Source organism: Choloepus didactylus, chromosome 9 (genome assembly GCF_015220235.1).
Source record: "Choloepus didactylus isolate mChoDid1 chromosome 9, mChoDid1.pri, whole genome shotgun sequence".
In the NCBI taxonomy this organism is placed as follows: domain Eukaryota; kingdom Metazoa; phylum Chordata; class Mammalia; order Pilosa; family Megalonychidae; genus Choloepus; species Choloepus didactylus.
This window is the reverse complement of record NC_051315.1, coordinates 37,324,648-37,350,863: the sequence shown is the minus strand read 5'-3', so window position 1 is coordinate 37,350,863 and position 26,216 is coordinate 37,324,648. Positions and strand designations below refer to the sequence as shown.

The following is a 26,216-nucleotide window of genomic DNA, read 5'->3' as shown; positions in this document are numbered from 1 at the left end:
GACAGAATAAAGGGCCAGAAATGTCAAGATTTGGCTTCCTTGGAAGCAGCTTTATTTTATGTGTCTTGGATACCACACAAGGGTGTAGACACCCTCCTGGCATGAGGAAACCAATTCAAGGTCAGCACTGCCAGCTGAGAAAGAAGGGGTGCCTATCAGAGCCAACCTTGTAATTAATCCCCATGTTCTAGACGTCCTGATGCAGGCAGCACCAAACATCTTCATTTCTTCTGCTGATCAAAGCACAAAAATGATTTGAATCTATGCTTTGATTTTGCTGTGACCTTTATAAAAAGCTACCCCACTCGACTTCCATAGGGCAATGCTCTCTCATCTGTAACATGCTAGCAGAACTGATAAGAAACACTGTAGGGAAATTGGCCTGAAATATGTTGTGAGAAACTTTGGAAGCAAAGTCCTACATCTAAAAAAAACCACATCTAAACAAAACAATCTTACTCATTGATTGGAAAGTTGCATCAGCCACAGAGCTTAAGGTTCTTAGAGGAAGACCAATAGCACTTTTTCTGTGCATGTATTTGTCTGTTTATCTCATATTTGTCTGATCACATAATTGTTACTCTCTGTTCTGTGGGTGTGTTGGCATGGGGGAGGCAGTTTTGTGCTGAGTGCAGGAGTGGGAGTGGCAAGAATTATTTGGAAATAGCTAAGACACTTTTCTTTCCCAGAGCTTACAGATCTGGTCATCTTGAAAACCAAATATTCCCTGCTTGAAGCAACGTGGAGTCACCCAACCGAGTCCAATCCAAATTGCTGCGTCAACTGAAAATGAGTTGGCTTTGAATCAAGAGAGTTCAGAAAATTCCTGATTTCATAGAATTACAGAGCTGATTAGATGTAAGCTGGTCCATAAATGAAGATGCTAAAATGAAATCATTTACCCAAGGACACGCAGCTCGTTTCGGTGCATAGCCAGACTCCACCCTGGGTCTTCTGGGCCAGCAGTACTCCTGCCATACCCCACAGAGACACTTTCTCAAGATACAAAGTATTCACAAGGTGAGGGGACACAGGCACCCCACAATTCTAACCCAGTAGCCCAGCAGACAGAAATTAGTCATCAAATACGGTGAACAGAAGCTCTGCTCTTGTTCCAATGGGAGCAACTCAAGGATACAACTTCTTGTGGAATAGACTTAAAAACTCTCTAAACATATAAGCTTAATGGAGTGCTAGACAGCCATAAAATAGGGTTCTGAAAGCAAAAGCCCAAGAAAATGTTTATTATGTTAAACAGAAATTAAAAAATAGACAGGAACTATAAAGGAACTATATACAAGGGGAAAAGACATAGCAAAATACACTCAAGTATAGTTGGAATATTTTTAAATTGCATGATTTTTGCTCTTAAATCTTTCTGCTATTCTTCAGAAGCCAAATATCCTTTAACAATTCTGCACTGCTTATACTTTTTAATTTTTTGACAATTTCAATGCAGAAGAGATAAAATATCAATGGGCAATGGTGGTCAGGGGTTTAGGGGGCTGTGAGCAGGGGTAAGAGTGGAAGTTGAGTGGAGCCTCAGCCGTCGATGCCTGTGTGTGGTCAGATCCCCTGCTATGTGGTTATGTAGAAATTATCCCAGTTCTGCTCCTCTTGGGCTCTTTATCCTGGGCAACTTACCCAATCTCCATAAACCTCAGTTTCCTTAACTGTAAATGTGGATAATAATGGAACCCCCTTCACAGGACTGGTGTGAAGATTAATAAAGGTAATACACTTAAATGCTTAGTCCAGTGCCTGGCAGAAAGTTGGAGCCAGTAAATATTAGCTGCTGTGGTGGTGGTGATAGAGGGTTAATATTCGAGTTATTTTTTTTATTGTGATTGTGGCGGTGGTTGCTATCATGATGTTCCTACAACACTGTGTTTAACACTGAAACTAAAAAGGAATTAAGTTTCCTAGCTTTGGAAGGTAACCCAATGCTCTCATCTGCCAGGTTGCTGGACCATCACTTCTCTGATCTTCCTACCCTTTGGGTTAATTAACAGCAAACTCTCAAGCTGGAGTAACAGCTCTCACACCACTCAGATGCCCTGGGGGAGACAGTGATGATAATATATAGATTCTTACTTGTTTTGTGGGGCCTAATTAGGGTAGCACAATGTCATCCTTTTAAAAAGGCAAAGAATAGAGCATGTTAGGGTGAGCTTTATACTTAAAACACACAATTATCATTAACAAACATGGGTGCTAAGAATTCAATCTCCTCCTAAGACTGAAACAGGAATGTAAACATGGCCCTGGCATGACCAGCTCTCAATCTCAGGCAGCTCCTTTTGCACACTTCCCCCGCACCCATCAGACGCAAGGTGGGAAGTCTGAGTGCAGGGCAGGGGTCCCTGGGTGGGAGCTGATAGCCCACCCAAGGGAGATAACTAACTCAGTAGGATCAGGTCCCTGAAGCCACATAAAGGCCACATAAAGGCCTGCCTTGGTGTTTGCAGACTGATCTGGGGAAATGGAGACAGACCTAACAAACTAGGCTGGCCAGGCCTGTGTATAAAGTACCATATCTACAACCAAAAGAACAAAAGGAATGAAATAAAAAGCAGTCTTCAATAAAATACACAATTTCAAATGTGCCCCTATCTATGCTAACTATGGTTAGCAATGTATTTCACTTGCTGCAGATACTTTTGAGCATCACTCCCCACTCCCATTCCCCCCACGCCCCACATCCTCCACCCCTGTCACCAGGAAGATTTCCTTGGGAAGATTCTCTTCTAATTGACCAAGTTAGTGTATTATGTGGTAAGGGGAGAAATCTTTGATCCACTACACACTCCCTGGGCATGGAGACTCCCTCCTTGGAGTCTTTAGCCAAAACCAGGCTTCCAAATCCCTGGGCTTCCAAATCCCCGGCTTCCAAATCCCTGGGCTTCCAAATCCTTGAGCAGCAGTGAGCAGCGAGCAGTTAGGATGGGATGGAAAACCTCCCATCGGATACTGCTGAGGAAAGGGATGGAGACAGAGACCCAAGATGTTCAGGAGTCCACATGGATCCCTGACAACCTAACCAGAGTTCCCAAGTGAAAAGCCAAAGGTTGTTCGTAATAATTTCAAGTCTTACCTTCAGAGAGGGCGGTTGTCAGGCTCTTTTCTCTGACAATGAATAGGTTTGTGCCCAAAGTAACCAACCTACCAAAGAAAAAAAAAAAAAAAAAAAGATAAAGTAAGGGCACACCGATGCCCATGGAAAGCTCAAGGAGTTACATTCCTGAATGAGTGGAAGGTCTTATAACAAGTCAGGTCTCTGGATGTTTGAAGACCTTTCAGAATAGAACGGCAGCAAGAAAGTCAATGGAACAATATTAAATGCACGATCTGGAATCAAGTCAGGTGAGACGGTTAATGTTACAGAGGGTGAGCTAATGTTTTATTAACACACACCTGGGCCCTGTCTAATTGGGAATGGTAATAATTGGTGAAATCATACACTTCATCATGTCCCCCTACAAAAAAATAGCTGTTTACCAAGGAGCTGGCAGAACTTCCTATAACACTGACATACATCAGGGTATGCTGGCAGGTCATGGCATTCACACATTTACACATTCAACACATCCACAATGAAGACTCTATGCCTTTTAACCAACCCTGGTTTGGAACACAGCCCTACCAGCTGATGAAATAATGACAACATGAGACTTGAACCGAGGTGAGGATTGGAATCTTTTCCAATTGAGGTGAGGGTGGGGATTGGAATCTTTCCCTGCATGAACTCAAATAAGCAAATATAAATGACAAATAAACATTAGGCCTGATTTTATGGAAATTTTACTATGTATTTATATCCCTATCTAATTTTTTTAAAAAAAGGATAATGTCGACTTATAAAATAGGTATAATATGTACAGAAGACAACATAAAAAAGAGACTAGATAAGCATGAGGCTGGAGGAAAAGTAAATCCACACAAATGTATGCTTTTAAAGTGCTAAACTATTACTTGATGTGGTTCAGAAATTAGGCTCTGTGGTGGTTTGGAGTTGCATGTACCTCAGAAAAACATGTTCTTAAACATAATCCATTCCTGTAGGTGTGAACCCATGGTAAGTAGGACTTTTTGATGAAGTTACTTCAGTTGAGGTGTGGCCTGACTGACTCAGGATGGGTCTTAATCCTATTACTGGAGTCCTTTATAAGCAGAATGAAATTCAGACAGATAGCGAGAAAGCCACAGAGGGTACAGCCAGAAGCTTATCGACAATGGAATCCGGAAAAGAAGATAATGGCCAGGAAAACCCACCATGTGCACTGCCATGTGAGAAAGGATCCCAGGACCAAGGATCACCAGCATCGAGTTCCAGAATGCCACCACCTTCAGGGAGAAAGCATCACCTTGATGATGCCTTAATTTGGACATTTTCCCAACTTCAACATCGTGAGCTAATAAATTCACATAGTTTAAGCTGACCCATTGAATGGTATTTGCTTGAGCAGCCCAGGAAACTAAAACAGGCTCTGAACAGCCTAGTGGCCAAAGCAAAGAAGAAAATAGACAAGACAATCACACTGACTCTAAAATAAGATATAGTACACACACTTCTCAGGAGTGTTAGCTTCTTCTTGCCATTGAGAAATTTCTCCAGAGGTGTGTTACCCTTCCCCCTTCCTCAGGTCAATTCTTAACATATGCTATATCATCCAACTAGTAATTGATTTACAGTAGGGAGTCTCCTACATTGCATCTTACTGCATCTCCTAATGTGAGATACAGAGCCAAAGCACAATTTACTGAAGTGGTTTAGCAGGTCAGTACCAAAGGGCCCAAGGACACAGCAATCTGATATATGGTTAGATCCATGTATAGAATTTCTGGAAGAATACAATCTACATCCTTTGAGATATTTCCCATAAATATTATTTCTCTCAACACAAAGTTGCATAGGAATTGGGCTACAACTGTCTGCAACTGTAGTCTCTGGCAACAGCCTAGAGTAAAAGTATTCTCTACAGCTGATTAGAGGAAGAGCCACAGAAAAACTGCTCACAGGCAGGTTTACAATCTCAGGTAATTATGTCTAAAGAAATATAAAGTTTAATTTTTATACTTTTAGATTTGTAGAAGTCTTATCCACCCTTCAAGCACTGGAATCAATTTTTATATAATCAATTCAACAAGTAATTATTGCACATTTACAATGTGAAAAATCTTGATTTTTAAATACAACTTTATTCTAGGGACAGTGTATAAGAAGCAGAAGAGCTACTCCACGGGAACTGATTAATTATACAAATCCTAGTTTCAGAACCAGTAGCAGCAGCAAGAAAAGAGAAGTCTGTTAGCTTTTCTTCCCTAAAGATTTGGTAACAACCCCCTAGACCCATCTTAATTAATGTTCTTCATATTTAAAGCTGAAGGGAGATTTGAATATCCTGTGTGGCTGGTGTAATTCTTACTATCATAGAGTGTAAAGCTTATAATGTGTCATTCCTGACCTTCGACCCCAATGATAATGAGCTTCTGTCAAAGCCACCACTGATGTCAAAAAGTCAGAGTAATACAACACCATGAAGCACTGGCATCTAACCCTGCAAATAACATAGCCTGACAAATTCAACCAGCAGGTGTGTCTTCCCCTGTCCTCTTGCCATCCATAAGCTTTTCATTTCTAGGGCATATAAATAAGGTAACAAATCTACTAGGTGGACACTTGGGTTCTAAGAATAACAAAGCTCCCCAGCAAGACAAATTCATAGTTGGAAAAGAAAGCAAGAATCTCCACTCAGCTCTGGTTTTCACCTTCAAGGGTTACAGAAGAGCAGATGGCACAAGGAGGGACAGCGTCACACACCTGGTGTCACACACAAAAGTGGCTCAGTGTGAGTCATCAAATGATGTCTGTAGGAAGTCGACTAAAGACAAACATTTTTGCACACTGGCAAGGGAATTGCAAGCAAAATTAAGAACCATAGAAGATTCACACCACTTTGTTCAGCATAAATTTCTCAGCTGGGAGGATCTGCTGTCATCCCAGATTGTTAGCACTTGGCTGAGTTGAAGTTCATTCATGACTTGTACAAGTTCAGTTAGCCGGGAACATGTCATTTAAACAAGAGCTATTTTAGAAAATTATAGAGAATTCAGCTTTGAGTTCATCCTATATGTCTTTCAATACCAAAATTATTTTCAGTGCAAGAATTTTTTTTTTTTAGATAAAGACAAGATGAAGATTTTTAAGGTCCTCTGAAAAAGGAGACATTTCCATGAACTGTAGAAGCAGTCCCCAACAGACTGAAACAAGAATTCCAGGACAAGGATGTCAACTCAGACGACTCAGGAAGCCCCAGGGTGGGGAGGCACCTGGTTCTCTGTTCCAAGTAACTGCTCAACCCCCGTTCTCAGGGCATGAGTGATACCTGTTCTGGAAGTAGATCCTGGGGACAACTTGAATATTAAAAGTTCAATGGTACAATCATTCCGACCCTCCAAGTGTAGTTATGTTCATTCTGGCCTTTTTGATTCCACCCCCACCCCCAAATGCTATTGGCCTGAATCCATTCTCAAAGGTAAGAATCCCACCAAGGCGATCAAGGTTTATCAGTAGTTATAACATTGCACTTGAACTTGGTAGAATGCCAATTCACTTCCCTTTGTCTTTCTCCTCTGGATGCTGAGATTCCCAGGGAGGAATCTGGAAGAGATGCAGGGAAGCTCGGTCTCCTGTCCCTCTCCAGGACCTTGCTGTCATTCATTTCCTAAATCCCAAAACAGTGACAAGAGGAGTGTCTCACAAATATCCTAAAGACCCCTTACTCAAAAACAGGGACCTTCCGCTTTTCCCACATGCGCTGTGCTAACTAAAAGCTGCCCTACAAGCTTTGGGAAGCTGCTCCCAGAAACGGTGTCCCCGTTTCTGCTGTCTCAGTATCAAGGACTAGATCAGAGCCTTAGCCCACCTCACCTCCCACTCTTCCTCCAATGAAAAGGAAGGGCTGGGGGACAAAGTTCCTTGCACATTACAGAAGGCATCTAGAACAAAAGGTTATCAGGGACAAAAGGACTCCCAGTTGCCTCAAGGTTTGATTCGCAAGGAATTACATTTTCTGTCACTAGAAACTTCATACAGGACTGCAGACTGATGCCCTCTGTGAGTGCTGGGATCCCCAAACACTGCTGTTTAATTTCTACCCTCCCTATAGACACTGACATGCATGGGCATTAGGCCCAACTCCCAATCCTAGTGACACTGATCAGGAGCACTGAGTTCTCTGCCCGATGCACTCAAATGACCAATTCCTGAGACACCGCGGTTTCAAAGAGAGAAAGAGTTTATTGGTAGACACAAAGCAGGATGGCCTATCAGCCTAAAAATCTGTTTCCCCAAATTGCAATAATTCTGATAGTTTCCTAGTATCAAAAGATGGGCAGGTTTTAGGATAGTGAGTGCAATGACTTGAGAAGATCAGGTTAGAGGCTATCTAATTAATGAGCATGTGTAGACTGATTACATGCAGAAGGTGGCAGCCTTATTATGATGATGGGCATGACTTTTAGTGTTATAATGAGCTACAGACACTTACAGGTTAAAGTTTAAGCTACTGCACATGTCCTGCGGGCCCATTTTGGTTGGATCCAGCTTTGTTTATCAAGATAGCTTTGGAATTGGGGTGGGTTAGTTCAGGGCTGACCCAAGACCCTTCATTAATAAACATTAGGGGTTATCTTTAGTGATCATAAGACTCTAAAGTGGAAAAAACAGATAAAAGGGGTACAAGAGAGGGTCAGTCACAAGATTTTTACAATCACAAGGGTACAAGAGAAAGGCTCTATGATCATTATCAGGAATCAAGGCAGCTGGGTTACAATTCAGAGATTTCAGGTATTTCCCTCTGTCTCCTCTAATATACCAGAGAATAAAAAGGAATATCTATATAACGATTTAGTAATCATCATCATCCCCTAAATCCTAACTTCCCAGTTACACTTTGAAGGGGACTGCACTGTATTCAGAGCGGGATCAGAACAAGATGGACTGCTGAGAGGAGAGTCTCACATGACAGTGGTAAACCGGATCACTTAGCTTGTCCTCCGTTCATCTCCTCAAGCTGCCCCATCATGCTCAGGCCACCTCATCAGCCTCCTGACACAGCCAACACAAGCTTAATATAGCTTTGCCATGATGTATCCAGAAAACATGCAAAACTCCCTTTGTTATTAGAAGTAACGCCTGCAAGTGCCCCCAGATCAGCAAACAAGCCCCCCTGATCCCTCCCAGGCTGCAGCCAGGGAGAGGAGGATCTTCATCCAGGGCACATTCCAGAGGGAGGGGACAGCCAGCGCGAACACATGCCAAGTCCCAGCAAAGTCCCAGCAGGTGGAAGAAGAAGGAGAGCAGACAGATGCAATTAATCAGGCAAACAGGAACTTGTCAAACCATTTAGATAAGACAGTACTTGAATTTATTCCGTTCCTATTACCAGAGGGTGACAGTGCTTCCACCCCCTGCTGAATCTGCCAGCTACAAAGCATATTCCTAGCAAGAAAAGAAGGGATGATTTCTCAGCCTACAGATTCCAGGCCTTGGCTCCTAAATCAGCAAGCATCATGCCTCAAGCTAAGGGGTAATGTGACCTTAACGGAATCCAGGGACGCTTTCTGCTAAGACTGACCTTGGCACAGAACCTCAAACTCAGTGATGAAGTTTGAAAAAAAATTCAAATATTCAATTAATAAAAAAAATATATATAAACTAAGATCCCTTATCTAGTTCAATCTTCTTCACACCCCTTACCAATCATTATATATTAGCTTTGCTAATGCTTTGCTGCAATGATTGGATTGCAAACATCTCAAAAGTCCCTGTGGAATCTTCTTCTTACCTTGTATCCTTTTCAGTGCCTAGCACAGTGTTGGGCACGAAACAGAAACTCAGTGAGTGCTCAATTGCTGACTGATTCTTGCTTTTGAAATGGTTTTCCTTGTGGGATAGGCATCTACCTGCCTCATTTCATCACCAACACTACTCCCCGAACCCTTCAAAGTAACCATCAGCCATGGAATCTTCACAATGAACCATCAATCTTTTCAGTGAACCAAATAAAGCAACAAAGGTATAAATGGAGCATCAAGGTTAGTAAATTCATGTCGTCTATTTCAAAATCTGAACATATCCAAAAACCAGAACACATTGTTTTCACCACAAAACCCCATGCTCCTCGCAACATTGTTCTTCAAATTAATAAAATTACCATCCTTTGACCCAGGTTGAACTCTGAGTCATCTTCAAGGGCTCACACCACCTCACTCCCTAGTTCCAATCAGTTCCATAATACACAATAATTAAGTACAGCTGAATAAATGGCAGCCCTACAAATCTACTCATGTCTGTCCCCTCTTTTCCATGCCTGCTGCCACGCCTGCCCTGATCCCAACTTGGATCACTTGTCTCAGACTAGGTCATGGCTTCTTTCTAACTGCTCTCCCAGCTTCTTTTACTAACCATACTACATTCTGTGGCTTTAAACAGAACCTGATCATGCTACTACCCTGCTGCCAGTTTGGATATATTATGTCCTCCAAAAGCCATGTTCTTTAATGCAATCTTGTGGGGGCAGACTTATTAGTCTTTTGATTAGGATGGAAACTTTTGATTAAGTGTTTCCATGGAGATGTGACTCACCCAACTTCAGGTGATAATTCTGATTAGATTATTTCCATGGAGATGTGGCCCCACCCATTCAGGGTGGGTCTTGATTAGTTTACTGGAGTATTTAAGAGAGAAGCTAAGAGCCAACACAGACCCAGATGCTTGCTGGCGCTTGGAGATGCGGACAGAAGGATGTATGGCGATGCTAAGAAAAGAGATGAAACCCAGAGTTTGCCCCAGAGAAGCTAAGAGAAATCCAGAGACATTTTTGAGAAATTCATCTTGAAATGCAATCCGGGAGCAAAGGAACAGCAGGCACCAGCCACCTGCCTTCCCAGGTGACACAGGTGTTCTGGACACCATCAGCCATTCTTCAGTGAAGGTACCCTCTTGTTGACGCCTTACCTTGGACACTTTATGGCCTTAAGACTGTAACTTTGTAACCAAATAAACCCCCCTTTATAAAAGACAATCCATTTCTGTTATTTTGCATGACGGCAGCATTAGCAAACCAGAACACCTGCATACAAACTTTCAGTGGCATCTACCGAAATAGAGCCCAGTCTCTTTAGCCCAGCATCCAGGCCCACTATCATGAGTCCCAAACATCTCTCTCAGGTTTCTTTTCCATGGCTCCATTTCAGTGGCCCAGGCTCAGGCCAACGTGGAGCATTCATGTTTGTTGAATAGATCCTCGATGGCCTCCATGTCTTTGAGGTCCCCTGTCTGGGATTTATTCATGATTTATTCATTAATTCTACAAGCCCCTATCTCTGCCCCTGACTTCTTATCAATACTTCATACAGAAAGGCCCAACTCAAAAGACAAATTATCTACAAATCCTTTCCCTGACTCATCAACCACAATGGGTTCCTCCTTCTTTTAAAATGTCAGACAGATAAGGCCTTCTTGTTCTCTCCTCTCCCAGAGAAGCTTGAGCACTTGTTGTAAACCTCACAATAGAATATATGGATGGAACTCTCTGCTGTACTCATGTACATCCCGCTCATAATCTAGCACAGGGCCTTCCATTATAACGTGCTCATAAATATGTGATCAATAAAAGACATGTTGAGGAAGTGAATAATAGAGTCCTTGCCTTCAAGCAGCTTACATTTAGGGACAGGGGAGAGGATGGGATACACACAAGGCAAATAACTCAATTCATAATGTTGCATCATAACAGAAATATAAATAAAATTCTGTGGGAAACACAGAAAATGAAGCTTTTGAAAAGAGAGAAAGTTTAATAGAGGACGTAGCATTTATGACATTTGGTGGTTTGAAACTGTTATGTACCCCAGAAAATGTCATGTTTTTTTAATCCATTCCTGTGGGTAATAGACCTGTTGTGGGTGACACCTTCTGATTAGGTTATTTCAATTGAGATGTGACCCACTTCTTTCAAGGTGGGCCTTAATCCTTTTACTGGAGTCCTTTCTGAGAAAGTAAAAGGCAGAAAAAGCCTAGAGAAGCTAAGAGATAAAACCAAGAGAAGCTCACAGAAAAAGCTCCAGAGAAGCTGAGAGGAAGCCATTGAAACCAGAGGCTAGAAGCAACAAAACCCAGGAGAGAAGGACCAGTAGACCCCAGCTATGTGCCTTCCCACGTGACAGAGGTGCCCCAGATACCTGGAGCCTGTCTTCAGAGAAGGAATCATCCTGTTGATGCCTTAACTGGGACATTTTCATGGCTGCAGAACTGTAAATTTGTAAGCTAATAATCCCCATTGTTAAAAGCCAGTCCATTTCTGGTATATTAAACTCCAGCAGCTTTAGCAAACTGCAACATGATGGATGTTGACAGATAAATAATATTTTGATGAACAAGTATTAGGGAGTCATGGAAAAGAATTTAACACAGAAGAAACCACATATGCAAAAGGTACACAGCCAAGTGAAAGCAAATAGCATATTCCAGGTTCAGTGAAGAACAGAGTTTCCTGGCCCACTGGCTGAGGAAATAGCAAACTCATGAAAGGCAAGGCTTGGAAAGTTGGCATCATAAAGGGCACGCCACGGAATTTGAAATTGACCCTGTAGGAGATGGGAGCCATGGAATGTTTTAGAACATAATGGTCATATCTGCATTTTCCAATGACAACTTACATGGTATCCCAGAACCCAAACACAGCTGTGTATCAGAATCATCTGGAGAGTTTCAAAAATTGCTTAATATAAACAGAAAAATACAGATGATAATATAACAATTCTCCATGATAATAAAATCATGTTTATTTTGGCCATGTTTGCTTTAGAATTTTTAAGAGAAATAAACTATAGCTGTATTTTTAGTCCCTTTGTTCCCTCCCCCAGAAATAAACACTTTCACACTTTTACTTGGTGAGCATCCTTCTAGTCCTTTTTTTAAATTTATATATGTAATAAAATATATAATAAATACACATATAATTATATAGAAATATATACATAAAAACTATATCATTTTTCTTCTATGGTAAAAATAATATAAATGACGCATTATAGTAAACATTGTTCTAAATTTGCTTTATTCACTGTGAAACATTTTTAAAAATTCAGATTCCTGCATCTCACCAGATCTAATTAATAACAGTCACTGGGTGGAAGGGATCAGAAATGCATATTTCAAAAAAAATCCCAGTTCATATTCACTTCACTAGATATGCATTTGGGAGTCACTAATATTGAAAACGAACTGGAAAGAAGAGTAAGTAGAAGTAGGAAGAACAGTAAGAAGGTTTTACAATAATTCAAATAAGAGCTGCTGAGGTCCTGAGCAAGGGCAGTGGTAATGGAAACGAAAGGCCAGGGTCAGGTTCTCAGGCGCAGTGAGCATAAAAGCAACCAGACTTTGTAACTAATTAGATCCTGGAGTGAGAAAAGGTGCTAGTGAAGAAAGTAATAGCTAAGAAATGGCCCTGAGGATTTTAATCTGAATGAATTGGAGGATAGTGACATCATTAAAAAAAACAAAGATCACAGGAAAGAGAACAGGCTAAGAGATATAAAATTATTTGGTTTTAGACCTGTTAAATCAGCAGGACTTTTGTCCAAATATCTCCAACAGGCATTCGTAATGCTGGGCTGGAAGGAAAGAGGTCAGGGCTCAAGACGCTGATCCAGGTTCCCCTACTTAAAGGCAGCAGCTGTATTCATGGAATCGGAGAGAGGGGAGAGCCTGTGGGGGAGGGTCCTCCAGGATGCATCCATTTAGGGGAGAGAAGACAAAAAACCAGCTGATGAGACCAAGGGGTGGCCAGAGGGAACAGATGGGCAGCTGGGACCAGGAAGTCACAGGAAGAGGATTGATGATCAAGAATCCGAGAGACCAGAGTTGTGAGATTGAAGAGGATTTCAGAGAGATCAGTGAATTGGTCAACCAGTGACCATTCAAAGAGTGGTAGCAATAATGGAGGTAAGAGTCAGAGAATAGCATGATTAAAAAAAACCAACAACCCTGGATAATAAACTTAAGCTACTCTTTAGTGTTAAAAGAAAGGCGAATGATTGAGGGATAATTATCTTAGGGTTTAGAACAGGACATTTAATGTGTTTGTATGATGTAAGGAAGTGAGAAGCCAGTGGGGAGAGAAACTGGAAAGAAGAAAATAAAAATAGATGAATTAAGATCCGAAAGAAATTAGAGGGAATTGGAGCACATGTTTCTATCCTCCCCTTCCCAGATCCCCACTAAAATGATCATTGGTTAATTTTTTTTTTTTTCTTTAGTAAAACAAAGAGGCGATAACTGCAGAGGAGAGATTTTGAGAAACTGTTGAAAGATGGAATGCTAAAGGACAAATGGTAACTAACTTAGCTCGTGTTATTCTTTGCCCTGCCAACAGTTTACAGAGTAGGATCCCAACAAGAAGCAAGCTAACTTGTTCTACAGAATCCCTGAGGGGCTCAGCATCTGAAGATACTGGGCAGCAAGAAAGCAGGGTGATTCTTAGGTTGACAATAGGGGACTTTACTTAAAAGCAGACAGAACAACTTGGACCTCCAGAGCAAGGTAACTGACCCTTCAAAAGACCAGGGCTTCATTCTTTGCAAAAAATTAACAAGAAGGTTCTCTGGACTCAACAGCATCTGACAAAGTGTAATAACAGTGGGATGAAGTATGGGGATTAAGTGTAAAACTAAACCACGGATTAAGCATAGTCTTACACTGAGCCACCCTGCTCCCGGAACACAGCATCCAGCTTTATAACCACATGCCTTTCCCCCTCGTGCCCTTCACAGCCAACCCACTTTCCCCTCCCCCCACGAGAATGGATAGTTCTCTGGGGAAACTCAAGTGTCCCAGAGAAACCCTCAGGTATAGTCACCATCCCATCACCTGCAGGAAAAGCGCCACCTCTACATACTGCACTTTCAGTCAAGGAAAGCCTCCAACGTGAAAACACAGGGCCAAACACATACACAGAACTCAGACACCATGGGGAAGATGAAAACATACACGCACACACACACACGCACACGTTATATATGTGTCTTTTACACACGTAAATGAATATGTACATATATATGCACACACATATTCCTCAGAAAAATAAAAATGTCATCTGATTTTTGTTTCATGGATGTAGTATCTTTTTGTAAAAGGAATAATGACAGCAAAGAAATATTCTTAGAAGTAAAAAGAAGTTAAACATTTTTTAAAATCAGAAGAGTTGGAAGATGAAGTCAAAGAAATTTTCCAGATAGCAGAATAATTTGTGAAAAGAAACTATGAAAGGTGCACATGGTTAGCACAACAGGATTTCTGAAACAACTGAAGAGAGGAAAAAAGCAAAGAAAGAAACGATCAATTTTTTTTTTCAATTTCCAGAACTAAAGCAAGTTAGTAAGTCTCCAGATTGAAGTGCCAACAAAATGAATGGGTAAAAATATGCACATCATTGTGAAATTTCAGAACCACAGAGATAAAGAAAAGATTCTAAAAGTGTCCAGAGAGAAAGAAAAACAAAACAAAACACAGATCACAAAATATTAGGAACCAGAATGACGCTAGACTTTTCAATAGCAACAAAGGTCTAAAACCATGGAAAAACGCCTGCAAAATCCTGAAGGAAACCTATTTCAATCTTTATTCCACCCTCATACTTGAGTGATAATTTGGCCGGGTGCAGAATTAAAGGCATTGTTAGATATGCAAGGGCTCAAGATCTTAGCTTTCATTAACACATGCATAGAAAGAATCGGAGGTTGTACACAAACCGAAGGGAGGAAACAAGCTAAGAGGATGACAGGATTCAGGAAACAAGAGTGCCAGTAAAGAAGAGTCTCAAAGGGAAATAACAAGCCCAACAGCTCTGCCCGGGAGCCTGGAGGGCAAGAGACTGAGGGCACCAGGTAGTTTACGGCAGTCATTTGTACAGTTTTTAAGCAATTATGGCCTCCAAGTGAAATGAGAAGATACACAAGAAAGGGGTCACAGTACATCACTGGGTAAGCAGTGACAAAACTGCAGAATCATAAGATAAGCACTACTAATTTAACCAAAAACTTTTGACACAGAAGGTCAGATATAACATCTAAACCTGATGAACAAGAACAGTGGTATAAGTACATTATTTAGAAACGCAGAGATAAAATACCAAAAGAAACAGCTAAAAAAGTAGAAGGAGGTGGTCGCTAAGGAGCAGGTCTAGGGATAGAGATCGCGGGGCTCTTCCCATAAGCCTTTTCATACTATTTGACCTGATAAAATGTATCCCAAAAGCTAAATGAAAATGAAGGAAGTTGCATGGAGATAAAGAAGGGGGAGGAGTGTGCCACGGATAATTTTTGGAGTGATATGAAGGAAACTTCAAGATGTCGTCATATGATAAGGAAGAAGGATGATGATGTTCCACGCATGAAGCAAACAGGGACTTGAGAAAAGAATTTAATTGAAGAACCCACTTTACGATGCATATGATGCATTCTGGTTCCCAGAGTGCAAGTCTTCCCAGACTTCCTGGAGTATAAACTCCTCAAGGACAGGTACTTTGAACCTACTACAGGAACTGGCCTTCAGTAGCTACTCAAAAAATGTAAGCTGAGTGTATGAAAAAGCAACTAAAATGCAGAAGGCCAACACTTACCTTGCAGACAGAGTATGTGTGTGTGTGAGTGCGCACGTCTGTATTTGTGCATGTATGTGCATGTGTGCAGGAGGAAGAGGCTAAGTTGTGATAAAGAAAATATGAGAGAAACAGCATATCAAATCATGTACAAAATTAATAAATTATCTTGGACATCTTATTCTCAAGGCCTCAGATTTTGGTTTTGTTTTGTTTTTATCTTTGTTTTTACCGATAAAATAAATAAGACACACAATTTTTAAAGTTCCTTCTAGATCTCTGGTCATTCTTGCCCACCTGTGAACGCTGGGAACATCCTTCCCTCTTCCTTCCCTCTGTCGAGCTTCTATGTGTCCTTCAGGCCTCAGTTTAAACACCACTTTCTCAGAAACCCTCCTGTTCACGCCTTCCCCCAGCTGTATTAGTTCCACCTGGTACTCTCTCCCACAGCACTCTGTACCTCGTCACTGCTCTTACCACAATTTCTAATTACATATTTGGTTTGGTTGTGTAGCTACTGCATGTCTAATCAGGCTGCAAGCTCTACAAGGCCAGTAACGTCCGTGTTTTTTTCACCATCACACGACCAGCCAGGTAGTCCCAGGCCTGCCTGAGATGGACTAAGCCTCTTTATATACATTTTAGCCACTGCATCCAGTCTTCTTTAAACAGAAGAGTCAAACTGCCAATCTAGAGGCCAAAAATACCTAGAGAGGTATTTAATTTGGCTATTACTGTCTGAAAAAATGGAAAAATTCATATAAAAATCTCTATTTCTAACTTGTCCTAAAAAACCAAAGTCCAGTAAGTCAGGCTCATATGGTGACAGCACATGACTGGACACAGGTAGCAGCTGCCCCTTTAAGGAAGGGCCCCCAGTTTACAAGACTCTACTCAGCCTCCCCTTGCAGCCGCTTGAAATGGCAGCTCTTGCTTCAAAATCCTGGGGGTTATAAGAAATTCAGACACATCTCCTCAATTGTGTGTGTGTGTTTACACAAGAGACAGACAGAGACACACAGAGAGACCAACCAAGAGTGTCTGAGCCTGGACATGATTCTAAGAAAAGGTGGGGTTCATAGCTATTATCGGATTTGCAAAAGGGTCCACGACCCAAAAAGCAGTTAAGAACCTTGAAACAGCCCCATTTACTTTCCTAATATTTCATCATTCTCTGAGTGTTTTGCCCTCTGCTCCTCCCACATCTGCAGTTTGGTAAAGATTTTACATTTCACTCCTTTAATCTCTTTTATGACTCCTTCCTAAAATCCTCCAATTTGTCCAAATCCAACAGTAAAGATTGTATTTATTTTCCCTGGGAAGATGTAACACAGTTTAGAATTACTAAGCAAGGGTACACATAAAAGCTTTTAGAAGGAAACCCAGGTTTGACATGGGAAATCAGTTTTTCACATGCAGCCACCCAGTTCAGAAAGGAAAATGCCGAGCACTCCAGAGAGCAGGATTTGAATGCTTGCATATAGATGTGCCTCTGATATTATCTTCTGTGCAATGAAACTACGAGAGGAAGAATCACAACTATCCACAGCTGAGAACATGTGGCTACAACAAGCTCCAACTTGTTTAGAATACACACACACACACACACAGACACATACATGCATTAGCTCATATGCATATATCTGTCATAAGCCAAGCTTGCCCTACCCAGTCCAGAAGCTTCTTGCAGTCACACTAAAGCATCAGACAATCTGCTCTGACCGGAGATAATTACAATACTTAAATAAATTCGTGCCAAGCCAGAATTAATTTACATTCTGCTCAAAGTCTTTCAAAGGACAGAAAAGACTGCCCTTCTTCTGGGTAAATGCCTTGGATTATTCTGTTTCTCACAAGGCAAAGGTAACTTGTTCTTTGGATTGATAATCACTCTATCTCAAATTGCTTCATCATGGGCTTTCTGCTTTGTTTTCTGTTTGGCTATGAATGTGAAGAGGTTCTGGCCACACAGCTAGCCCCAAAGCTCCTGCAAGCAGGGTAGAAGTGGGGCCTTCGGCATAGCAAGGCTCAGAGAATTGGAGTCAACATACTAGGTGGCAGTGGGGGACCCTGAGGACCAGGGATTGCTTGTCGTCCGGCACAGAGGCCTGGCCCAGGAGAGCGTGGAAGGAGTCCTTCCCCCGACTGTCACCCCAGCAATGCCACTGGTGCCGTGGGAGCCCAGGAGAAGGCCTGTAGTCTAGATTCAGTTCTAGAACTTTCCTTGGTGGGCACTTCAAAAGAGAATGCTCGGGGGCGGGAGACTCAGTAACATTTGAAAAACGTTCTCAGTGCCTTTAGTGCCAGCAGGTCATGCCTCATTGCTACCAGTCTAAAAGTCTTTAATGTCTGTTTGTTACCGTGAGGATTTTCCTGGAGTAGCTTTTCCTTCCCATATCCTTAGGTCACTAATATTTGAGGTTTCTCGGGAGTGGCTCCCAGCAGACAAGTCCTGGTGTGACTGTCTGAAGCTGCGCGGTCCTCCATATCTAGGTCTTCAAATGGTCTCCAACTTAATTATAACACTTGCCTCCCTACAATCCTCCCAAAGATTTCCATCACTGCTAAGAAGGAGGGCAAACTCCTTTAACACAGCCCGGAACGTCCAGACCCCTTCCTGCCCACTGTCTCTCTCATCAATGTCCCCTGGGCTCTATCTGCTCCAACCACAGGGGCCTTCTTTTTAACCCTCACATTGCCAAGCTCCATCCTCCAACCTAGAAAGCTCTTCTCTCCCTCTTCTTGCCCTTAACACTTACACATCCTTCCCATCGCAGTTCATGAGTCATTTGCCTAGAAAGCCTTCTCCAACCTTTCTCACATTTTTAAAAGGCATCTAATATAGGACTCTCAAAGCACACTCTACTTTCATTCTCCTAGGAACACTTCAATAATTGCATTTTGCATTTGCTAGTTATGACAATGATTAATATCTGTGTCCTGCCTTGGATTTTAAGCTCTGTGAGGGAAGACACCATGTCTGCTTTTCCTCCCCATCGCTTAATAGCAGGTAGAGGTATACATGGAAGAACGAATGCAGTCTTACAGAACTGCCTTCTTCCCCTCCTAGTTGGCACACTCAGCCTATTCTCTTGTGTTCTCACGTTTGGTCATGCATGTTCTCTGCCTGGCAGATCCAGTCCTGGCATTACTATCCACTCTTCCTTCTGGTGTCTACCTCCCCTACTCTTGGGAATACACCTGTGTGCCTTCCCAGATTCCCTAGAGTACCTCCCTTGTTCTCTTTCTTTTGACTGGTACTCTCACTGTCAGTGGACCACTGCTCCACTTTTGGACACTGTGGAGTATGGGACCTAGCTTCTGGAGCAGTAACCAAGGGGCTGGATGATGCCTTGAAGTGAGGGAGAGTTAGCTCCTCCTGGGATAAGCTTAACCAAAGTGAAAAAGGAGGTGGGAGGCAGGCTAGCAGGTAAATCTCCCCTCCCTCCTCTCTCTCCTATGGACCTTTTCAAAGTGTGGCTTCTCCTTGCAGCCCCTCTGAATAAACTGCTAAGAGACAGAGGTGGGTCTTCATGGCTTTTTGGGAAGCATCAGCCAACCCAGCTATGCATCACACTGCATTGCATTGCATCTTGCCTTGTCTGACTTTCCTTTTTCCTCACCCTTACCACTCTGGGCCTGCAATTTCCAAATAAATTGTTAGCCTCTTAAACCTTCCTAGACCCTGCTCTCTGGAGGATCAGGCTGATATCCCCTGGTTTCTCCTAAAGCCCCTAGGGACAGCAACTGCACCTACAGTCCTAGTGCACAGTATTCTGAGAGAAGGTTCTCACCAAATGTTGAATGAACAGATGAAGCTATTAAAATCTTAGTCCATATCAACAGACGAAAAGTAACAATGGCTTTGCTTAATTCTGTACTAGTCAGAACACACTAGTGGTAGTGATTTGAGTTTTGAGAAACTACTCTAAGGCCATGTGTCTTGAAATATTTGAATGATGGCCCTCTTAGACACAGTGATGAACACTATGACCCTTCTCCCAGAAAAATGCAGCTATGTATCATTTGCATTCAGTTTGTGGGGTTCTCAGAACTCCTGAAGTCCCATCCACAGAGCTCCTGTTAAGGAGCTCATGTTAAGAAACCCTGCTATAGAGGACCAGAAGCAAAGAGGAACTCAATCAATGAACAGTGACAAGTAGAGCCATCGAAGCCATGTGCCAGAAGGAAAAGCTGAAAGAAAAACTAAATCTTAGGAAAAGAAATCAGGGATGGATGCCACAAAAGCTGGTGTATTTGGAAGGATACCAGGTAGAAGAAGGATTAGATGTTTTCTGTGAGGTTCCTATAGTATGTCCTCCTCTAGGGATGACTTCTCTGACCTCCCCTGTTAGATTCAGCTGCCCTTCCCCTGTGCTCCCACAGCCCCATGAACACACTGTGCTTTGTACTCATAAAACACTAGTCCTTTCATCTAAAGAGTCAGATAGGTGCTCGAATTTGGCTAAAAATGCCAAAGGAAAAAAAAGCAGTCCCAGGAGACCCCATACCCACTCCTGCTTTGTAAAAACCATTCTTAACCCATGGGCCATACCAAAACAGGTGGCAGCCTAGATTTGGTCCACAGGCCATGGTTTGTCATCACCTGTACTAGACTGCAACCACTAATGAACTAGCCACCTCCAACACCACACTACAAGCTCCTCCCAGGTAGAGCTCCAATCTCATTTTACCCAGGGGTCCCAGTTATAATGCAATGATGGGGACACCGGAAAAGCTTAATGTATATGTGTTGAATGAAGGAATCCTGTTCATCCTTCAAAACTGAGCTCAGATTTCCCTCACTTCCCAGTTTGAAACGATATCCCCTGATTCTGCAGTACTGCTGACCACTCTTAGAGACCTAGCCACGCTGGGTATTGTGGTTGTCCACTGGCTGAAGTGACCCACAATGAGCAGCTTAGACAGGAAAATACCAGAGAATTCTTTCTTCGCCCAGGTTGGTTTTCAGCTTCCGATGTGAAACCCAAAACACTTGACAACCTAGCCGGTTTAAAGTAATATCAGAAATGGCGATGACTTGAAGAAATCTGTTAAAAATTCTTGTGCAGCTGTTCACTTCTTAGTATTTAATTAGTTATAATTGCAATTTTAAAAACAATTAAACTCCTTGAGTGTTAGTTACTACATCTCATGATGATTCTGTCTTTATGCTCCTCACAGTTAATTTCCTCTGCCATTCTTCTGGATGAGGGTGGGATGATCTGAAAAACATCATTTTGCAATCCCAGGAGACTAATTTCTAAAATTATCAAATGGTAGAGCCAAAACTTGGGGTGGAGACACATGGTTTTCACTCATGTCCTGGCCCAGGAAGAACAAGAAGAAGAGTTATTTCCCACTGAATGCCCTTGTCCAGATCACAAACAACTTGGCCTTTTTAGTCCTAAAAACAAGTTAGAACCAAAAGTTTATAGAACCTTAACCAAGAAGCTAGGAGAGAAAAACAAAGGGAATTAAAGTGGGTTAATGTTCCTGTCTTATACAGAAGATAGTTACCAATTAACTTAAACTTGGCTAGAATAAAGTGACTTTATGTATGCAAAAAAATAGGGTAGTCCATAAATGTAATGTGGTGTCCTAGATGGGATACTAGAACAGAAAAGGACATTAGGTAAAAACTAAGAAATACGGAATAAAACATGGGCTTTAGTTAAAAGCACAATAATAAAAAATGTGCTTTCATCAATTGTAAAAAAATGTACCACACCAATGGAAGGTGTTAACAATAGGGTAGTATATGGGAATCCTGCATTTTATGCATGACTTTCCTGTAAACCCACAACTTCTCTAATAATATATATATTAATATATATAATTAATAAATATAGTTTCATTAATCATTACAAAATTACCATACTAATATAAGATGTTAAAAATGGGAGAAACTGGGTATGGGGTATATGAGAACTCTTAATACTATCTTTGCAGTTTTATTCGAAAATAAAAAATTTATTAAGTAAAAAAAATAGGGGTAGTCCCTAAAGGATAGAATTAAGATCTGTAGCTTCTAATTAGGTGGGAAGGGAAAGGTAACAAAATTTTTTGAAGTTTTAAATCAATCCAAGAGAAGGCAGAAAATAAGAAAATAGTAGGAGGGCAGGCGTGGAGGGAGTTCATATACATAGAATACAAACAGACATAAAAGAAAGTGACAAAAATAAGTGTTGAGCTTTAAAGACCCAGTATCTCGTTTCCCTAATACTCAGCCACCACCCTTCAATTCCCCTTTCACTCCTAACTTTTTGACTCATTTGCCAGGCACCTTATCAGTGACCTGTGAGTCAATCTATCAATTAACAACTATCAGCTGAGCACTGGGTGTGAGACCCTTTGAGTGCTACGGGTCCACGTCAACGGAAAGAACAATACGGCTGCTGTGGAGGCCCCTCCTCCCCGGGCCTCCGGGTACCCAGCAGCGACCCGCAGGTTGCAGGTGCTTAAGGAACATTTGTAGGGATTGTTCACAGCTGTGGAACTCGACCCCCCCACCACCACCTGCACATTAAAAACACCTGGGGAGCTCTTAGTACCTATGAATGAACAGAACCACAACCACAGAGATTCAAATGTAATTGGTCTTGAGTAGGGGCCAGAACATCAGTAGTTTTCAAAGTCCCCCAGGAGGTTCTAATATGTAGCCAGAGTTGAATATATAGGAGTCTATAAGATGAATTAAAGCAGACCAAGCTTGGATGTTAGGAAACCAGTTAACTACTACAACAATACAGATATCAGAATTTCAAATCATTATTGTTTTCTCCCCCTCCAGCAGCTACTAATTCACTCTCCACTAGATGAAACGCATACAGTAGTCAGCTTATAAAAGTTAAGGATGGAAAGAAGAGGGAGGGGTGAGTCACATAACCACCCAGTGATAATCTGCTTTCTAAAAAGAAGCATGTACTATTGGACGGTCTAAGAAATGCTACTTACAAATTTAGGGAATATTGTCCTTAAAGAGGAAGGATGTAAGGACTGACCCTCTCTCAACAACTGTCTAGAAAAACCAGACAGAAAATCAGCAAGGATGTAGAACTCAACAACATCAACCAAGAGGAGGATGTAGTCAACATTTACAGAACATCATATCCAACAATAGCAGAATACGCATTCATTTCAAATGTCCATGGACAATCCACCAAGATAAAACAAACCTCAATGAGTTTAAAAGAATTGTTATCAGGCAGAATATATTTTCCAACCACAACGGAACTGAACTAGATAGAAATCAATAACAAGCATAACAGGAAATTCTCCAAACTCTTGGAAACTAAACGTCACACTTCTAAATAATCCATGGATCAAAGAGGGAGTCCAAGGGAAATTAAAAAATACATTGAACTGAATGAAACGACAGCATGTGGCACACAGCCACAGCACTGTGAGAGGGACATGTAACCATTGAATGCAGATAATAGAAGAGAAGTCTTGAATCAGTAATCTAAGCCCCCACCTCAAGAACTTAGAAAAGGAAAATCAAAATAAACCCACAACAAGCAGAAAGAAGGAAATAATAGAGATAAGAGCAAAAATCAATGGAGAAAATCACATGAAACAAAGCTGGTTCTTTGAAAAGATCAATAAAATTGGCAAACCTCTAGAAAGACTGAAAAAGAAAACAAAAAAGAGGAAAAAAAATTACCAATATCAGGAATGAAAGACAGGATATTACTGCAGACTCTGCAGCATAAAAAGGGAATAGTATGAATTACTCTATATACATAAATTTCCCAACTTAGATTAAATGGACCAATTCCTCAAAAAACACAAATGACCACAACTCACCCAATATGAAATACAGCAGTATAACTATATAGGAAATTGAATTCATAGTTTAAAACCTCCCTAAAAAGAACTATCCAAGTCCAGGTGGTTTCACTAAAGAATTCCATCATATATTTAAAGAACAATTAACATCAATTCTACACAATCTCCTCTAGAAAATGAAAGAGGAGATATCACTTTCCAATTCATTTTATGAAGCTAGTCTTATCCTGATACCAAAACCAATGAAATCAGTACAAAAAAAATATAAAACCATAGACCAACATCCCTCATGAACATAGATACAAAATTTCTAACAAAATATTAGCAAATAGAATTCAGCAATATAGAGTAAGAGTTGTACACCATGACCAAGTGGGGCTTATTCCAGGGATGCAAAGATGTTTCCATATCCAAAATCAATCTGTATAATCCATCATATTAACAGGCTAAAGAAGAGATATCATATCTTTATATCAATCACTGCAAAAAAGTATTCAACAAAATCCAACATGATGAAAACTCCCAGAAAAATAGAAATTGAAGGTAACTTCAACCTGATAAGGAAAATCTACAAAAACCTTGTTCTAGTTTGCTAATGCTGCCAGAATGCAAAACACCAGAGATGGATTGGCTTTTTCAAAAGGGGTTTATTTGGTTACACAGTTACAGTCTTAAGGCCATAAAGTGTCCAAACTAACACTTCAGCAATCAGGTACCTTTGCTGGAGGATGGCCAATGGTGTCTGGAAAACCTCTGTTAGCTGGGAAGGCACGTGGCTGGCGTCTGCTCCAAAGTTCTGGTTTCAAATCGGCTTTCTCCCAGGATGTTCCTCTCTAGGCTGCAGTTCCTCAAAAATGTCACTCTTAGTCGCACTTGTGGTATTTGTCCTCTCTTAGCTTCTCCAGAGCAAGAGTCTGCTTTCAAAGGTTGTCTTCAAATTCTCTCTCATCTGCAGCTACTCTCTCTTCTCAGCTCCTGTGCATTCTTCAAAGTGTCCCTCTTGGCTGTAGCTCCTCTTCAAAATGTCACTCACAGCTGCACTGAGTTCCCTCTGCCCATCAGCTTATTTATATGGCTCCACTGATCAAGGCCCACCCTGAATGGGTGGGGCCACACCTCCATGGAAATATCTCATCAGAGTTATCACCTACAGTTGGGTGGGGCGTATTTCCATGCAAATCTAATCAGCACCAAAACATTTGCCCCACAAGACTACATCAAAGAATACGGTTTTTTCTGGGGGACATAATACATTCAAACTAGCACAAACCTACACCTAACATTATATTTAATGGTGAAAGTCTCAACGTTTTCCCCCTGAAATTGGGGACAAGCAAAGATGTACACTCTCACCACTTTTACTCAACATAGAGCTGAAAGTTTTAGCTGCTACAATAAGGCAAGAAAAGATAACAAAAGGCATACAGATTGGAAAGACAAAAATAAAACTAAGTCTATTTACAAATGGCATAATTGTCTAAGTAAAAAATCCCAAGGAATCTACCAAAACTAAAACTCCTAGAATTAATTAATGACTTCAGCAAGGTCTCAGGAAGCAACATAAACATGCAAAACTCAATTGTATTTCCATGTACTAGCAATTAACATGTGGACATTGAAATTAAAAATACAATACCATTAGCAATCTCTGAAAAATAAAAATGAAATAGGTGTAAATCTAATTAAACATGCACAGAATTTGTATATTGAAACTACAACATACTGATGAAAGAAATCAAGGAAGATTTAAATAAATAGTGACATACTGTGTTTATGAATTAGAGACTCAAACTAGTAAAGATGTCAATTCTCCCCAAATTGATATACAGGTTTAATGCAATTCCTATCATAATCCCAGCAAGATTTTTTGTAGATATGGACAAGATTATTCTAAAATTTATATGAAAAGGCAAATCAACTAGAATAACTAAAACAATTTTCAAAAAGAAAAATAAAATGTTAAGAATCAGTACTCAATTTTAGGACTTATTATTTAGCTACAGTAGTCAAGACTGTGTGTGTTATTTGTGGAAGGATAGATACACAGATCAATGGAACAGAGTGGAAGATAGAACTACTGATTAACAACATGTACTTTGCCAAAAAAAAAACTTTAGGTTATTTACATTACACATTTAGAGACAGTCACAAAAAAGAATAAGTTATATAGCTCCCAATGAGATGCTGGTGGGGGAATAAGAAAAAACTTGATCAATCCAAAAGAAGCCAGGAAACTTCTTTTAATGGCAAAAAAAAAAAAAAAGAAAAAAAGCTCAAAAGACAGCTAGAGATGGTTCGTAACAGATACAAAATAACATGACAGAAATAAATTCTAATACACTGGTATTTCAAAAAACTATGGCCTTATTAAACTCACTTATTAGAACAGAAAATGCTGAATAGATTTACAAATGTGATTCATTTATATATGGTTTTCAATGACATTTCTAGAACAAATGATAAAATATATGAAGAATAAAGAAAATGAAAAAGATAAACCAATTAAATATCAACTGAAAAAAAGGGCTGGTGTAGCAATATTAATATCAGAGACCAAGAGGAATACTTCCTATTTTCAAAAGAAACAATGCACCAAGAAGAAATAACTATGAAGTCTCTAACCACACGGTCTACGGGGTGGAAAGTGAGCTCTGACAACTACAAGGGCAAAGGACAAGCCCACTGTCAGAGTGGTTCATGGTTTCTTCCAAGAGAAATGCTCTGAGGGAAGACACAGGTAAAATTCAATAAGGCCACAGA

The 26,216-nt window shown here is 40.8% G+C and overlaps 1 protein-coding gene across 7 annotated transcripts in view; it reads right to left on the bottom strand.

Moving 5' to 3' along the window:
- The window catches only part of LYPD6B (LY6/PLAUR domain containing 6B), a 218,254-nt gene that overhangs the window by 61,911 nt on the left and 130,127 nt on the right, over nucleotides 1-26,216 (bottom strand). For 5 of the 7 annotated variants that reach the window (XM_037849849.1, XM_037849848.1, XM_037849847.1 and 2 more), the window contains one exon: nucleotides 3,095-3,162. The exons of the other annotated variants lie outside the window; for them this stretch is intronic. The gene's annotated coding sequence lies outside the window, so the exon portion shown is untranslated. The remainder of the gene's footprint in view (nucleotides 1-3,094; nucleotides 3,163-26,216) is intronic. 7 annotated transcript variants of the gene reach the window in all.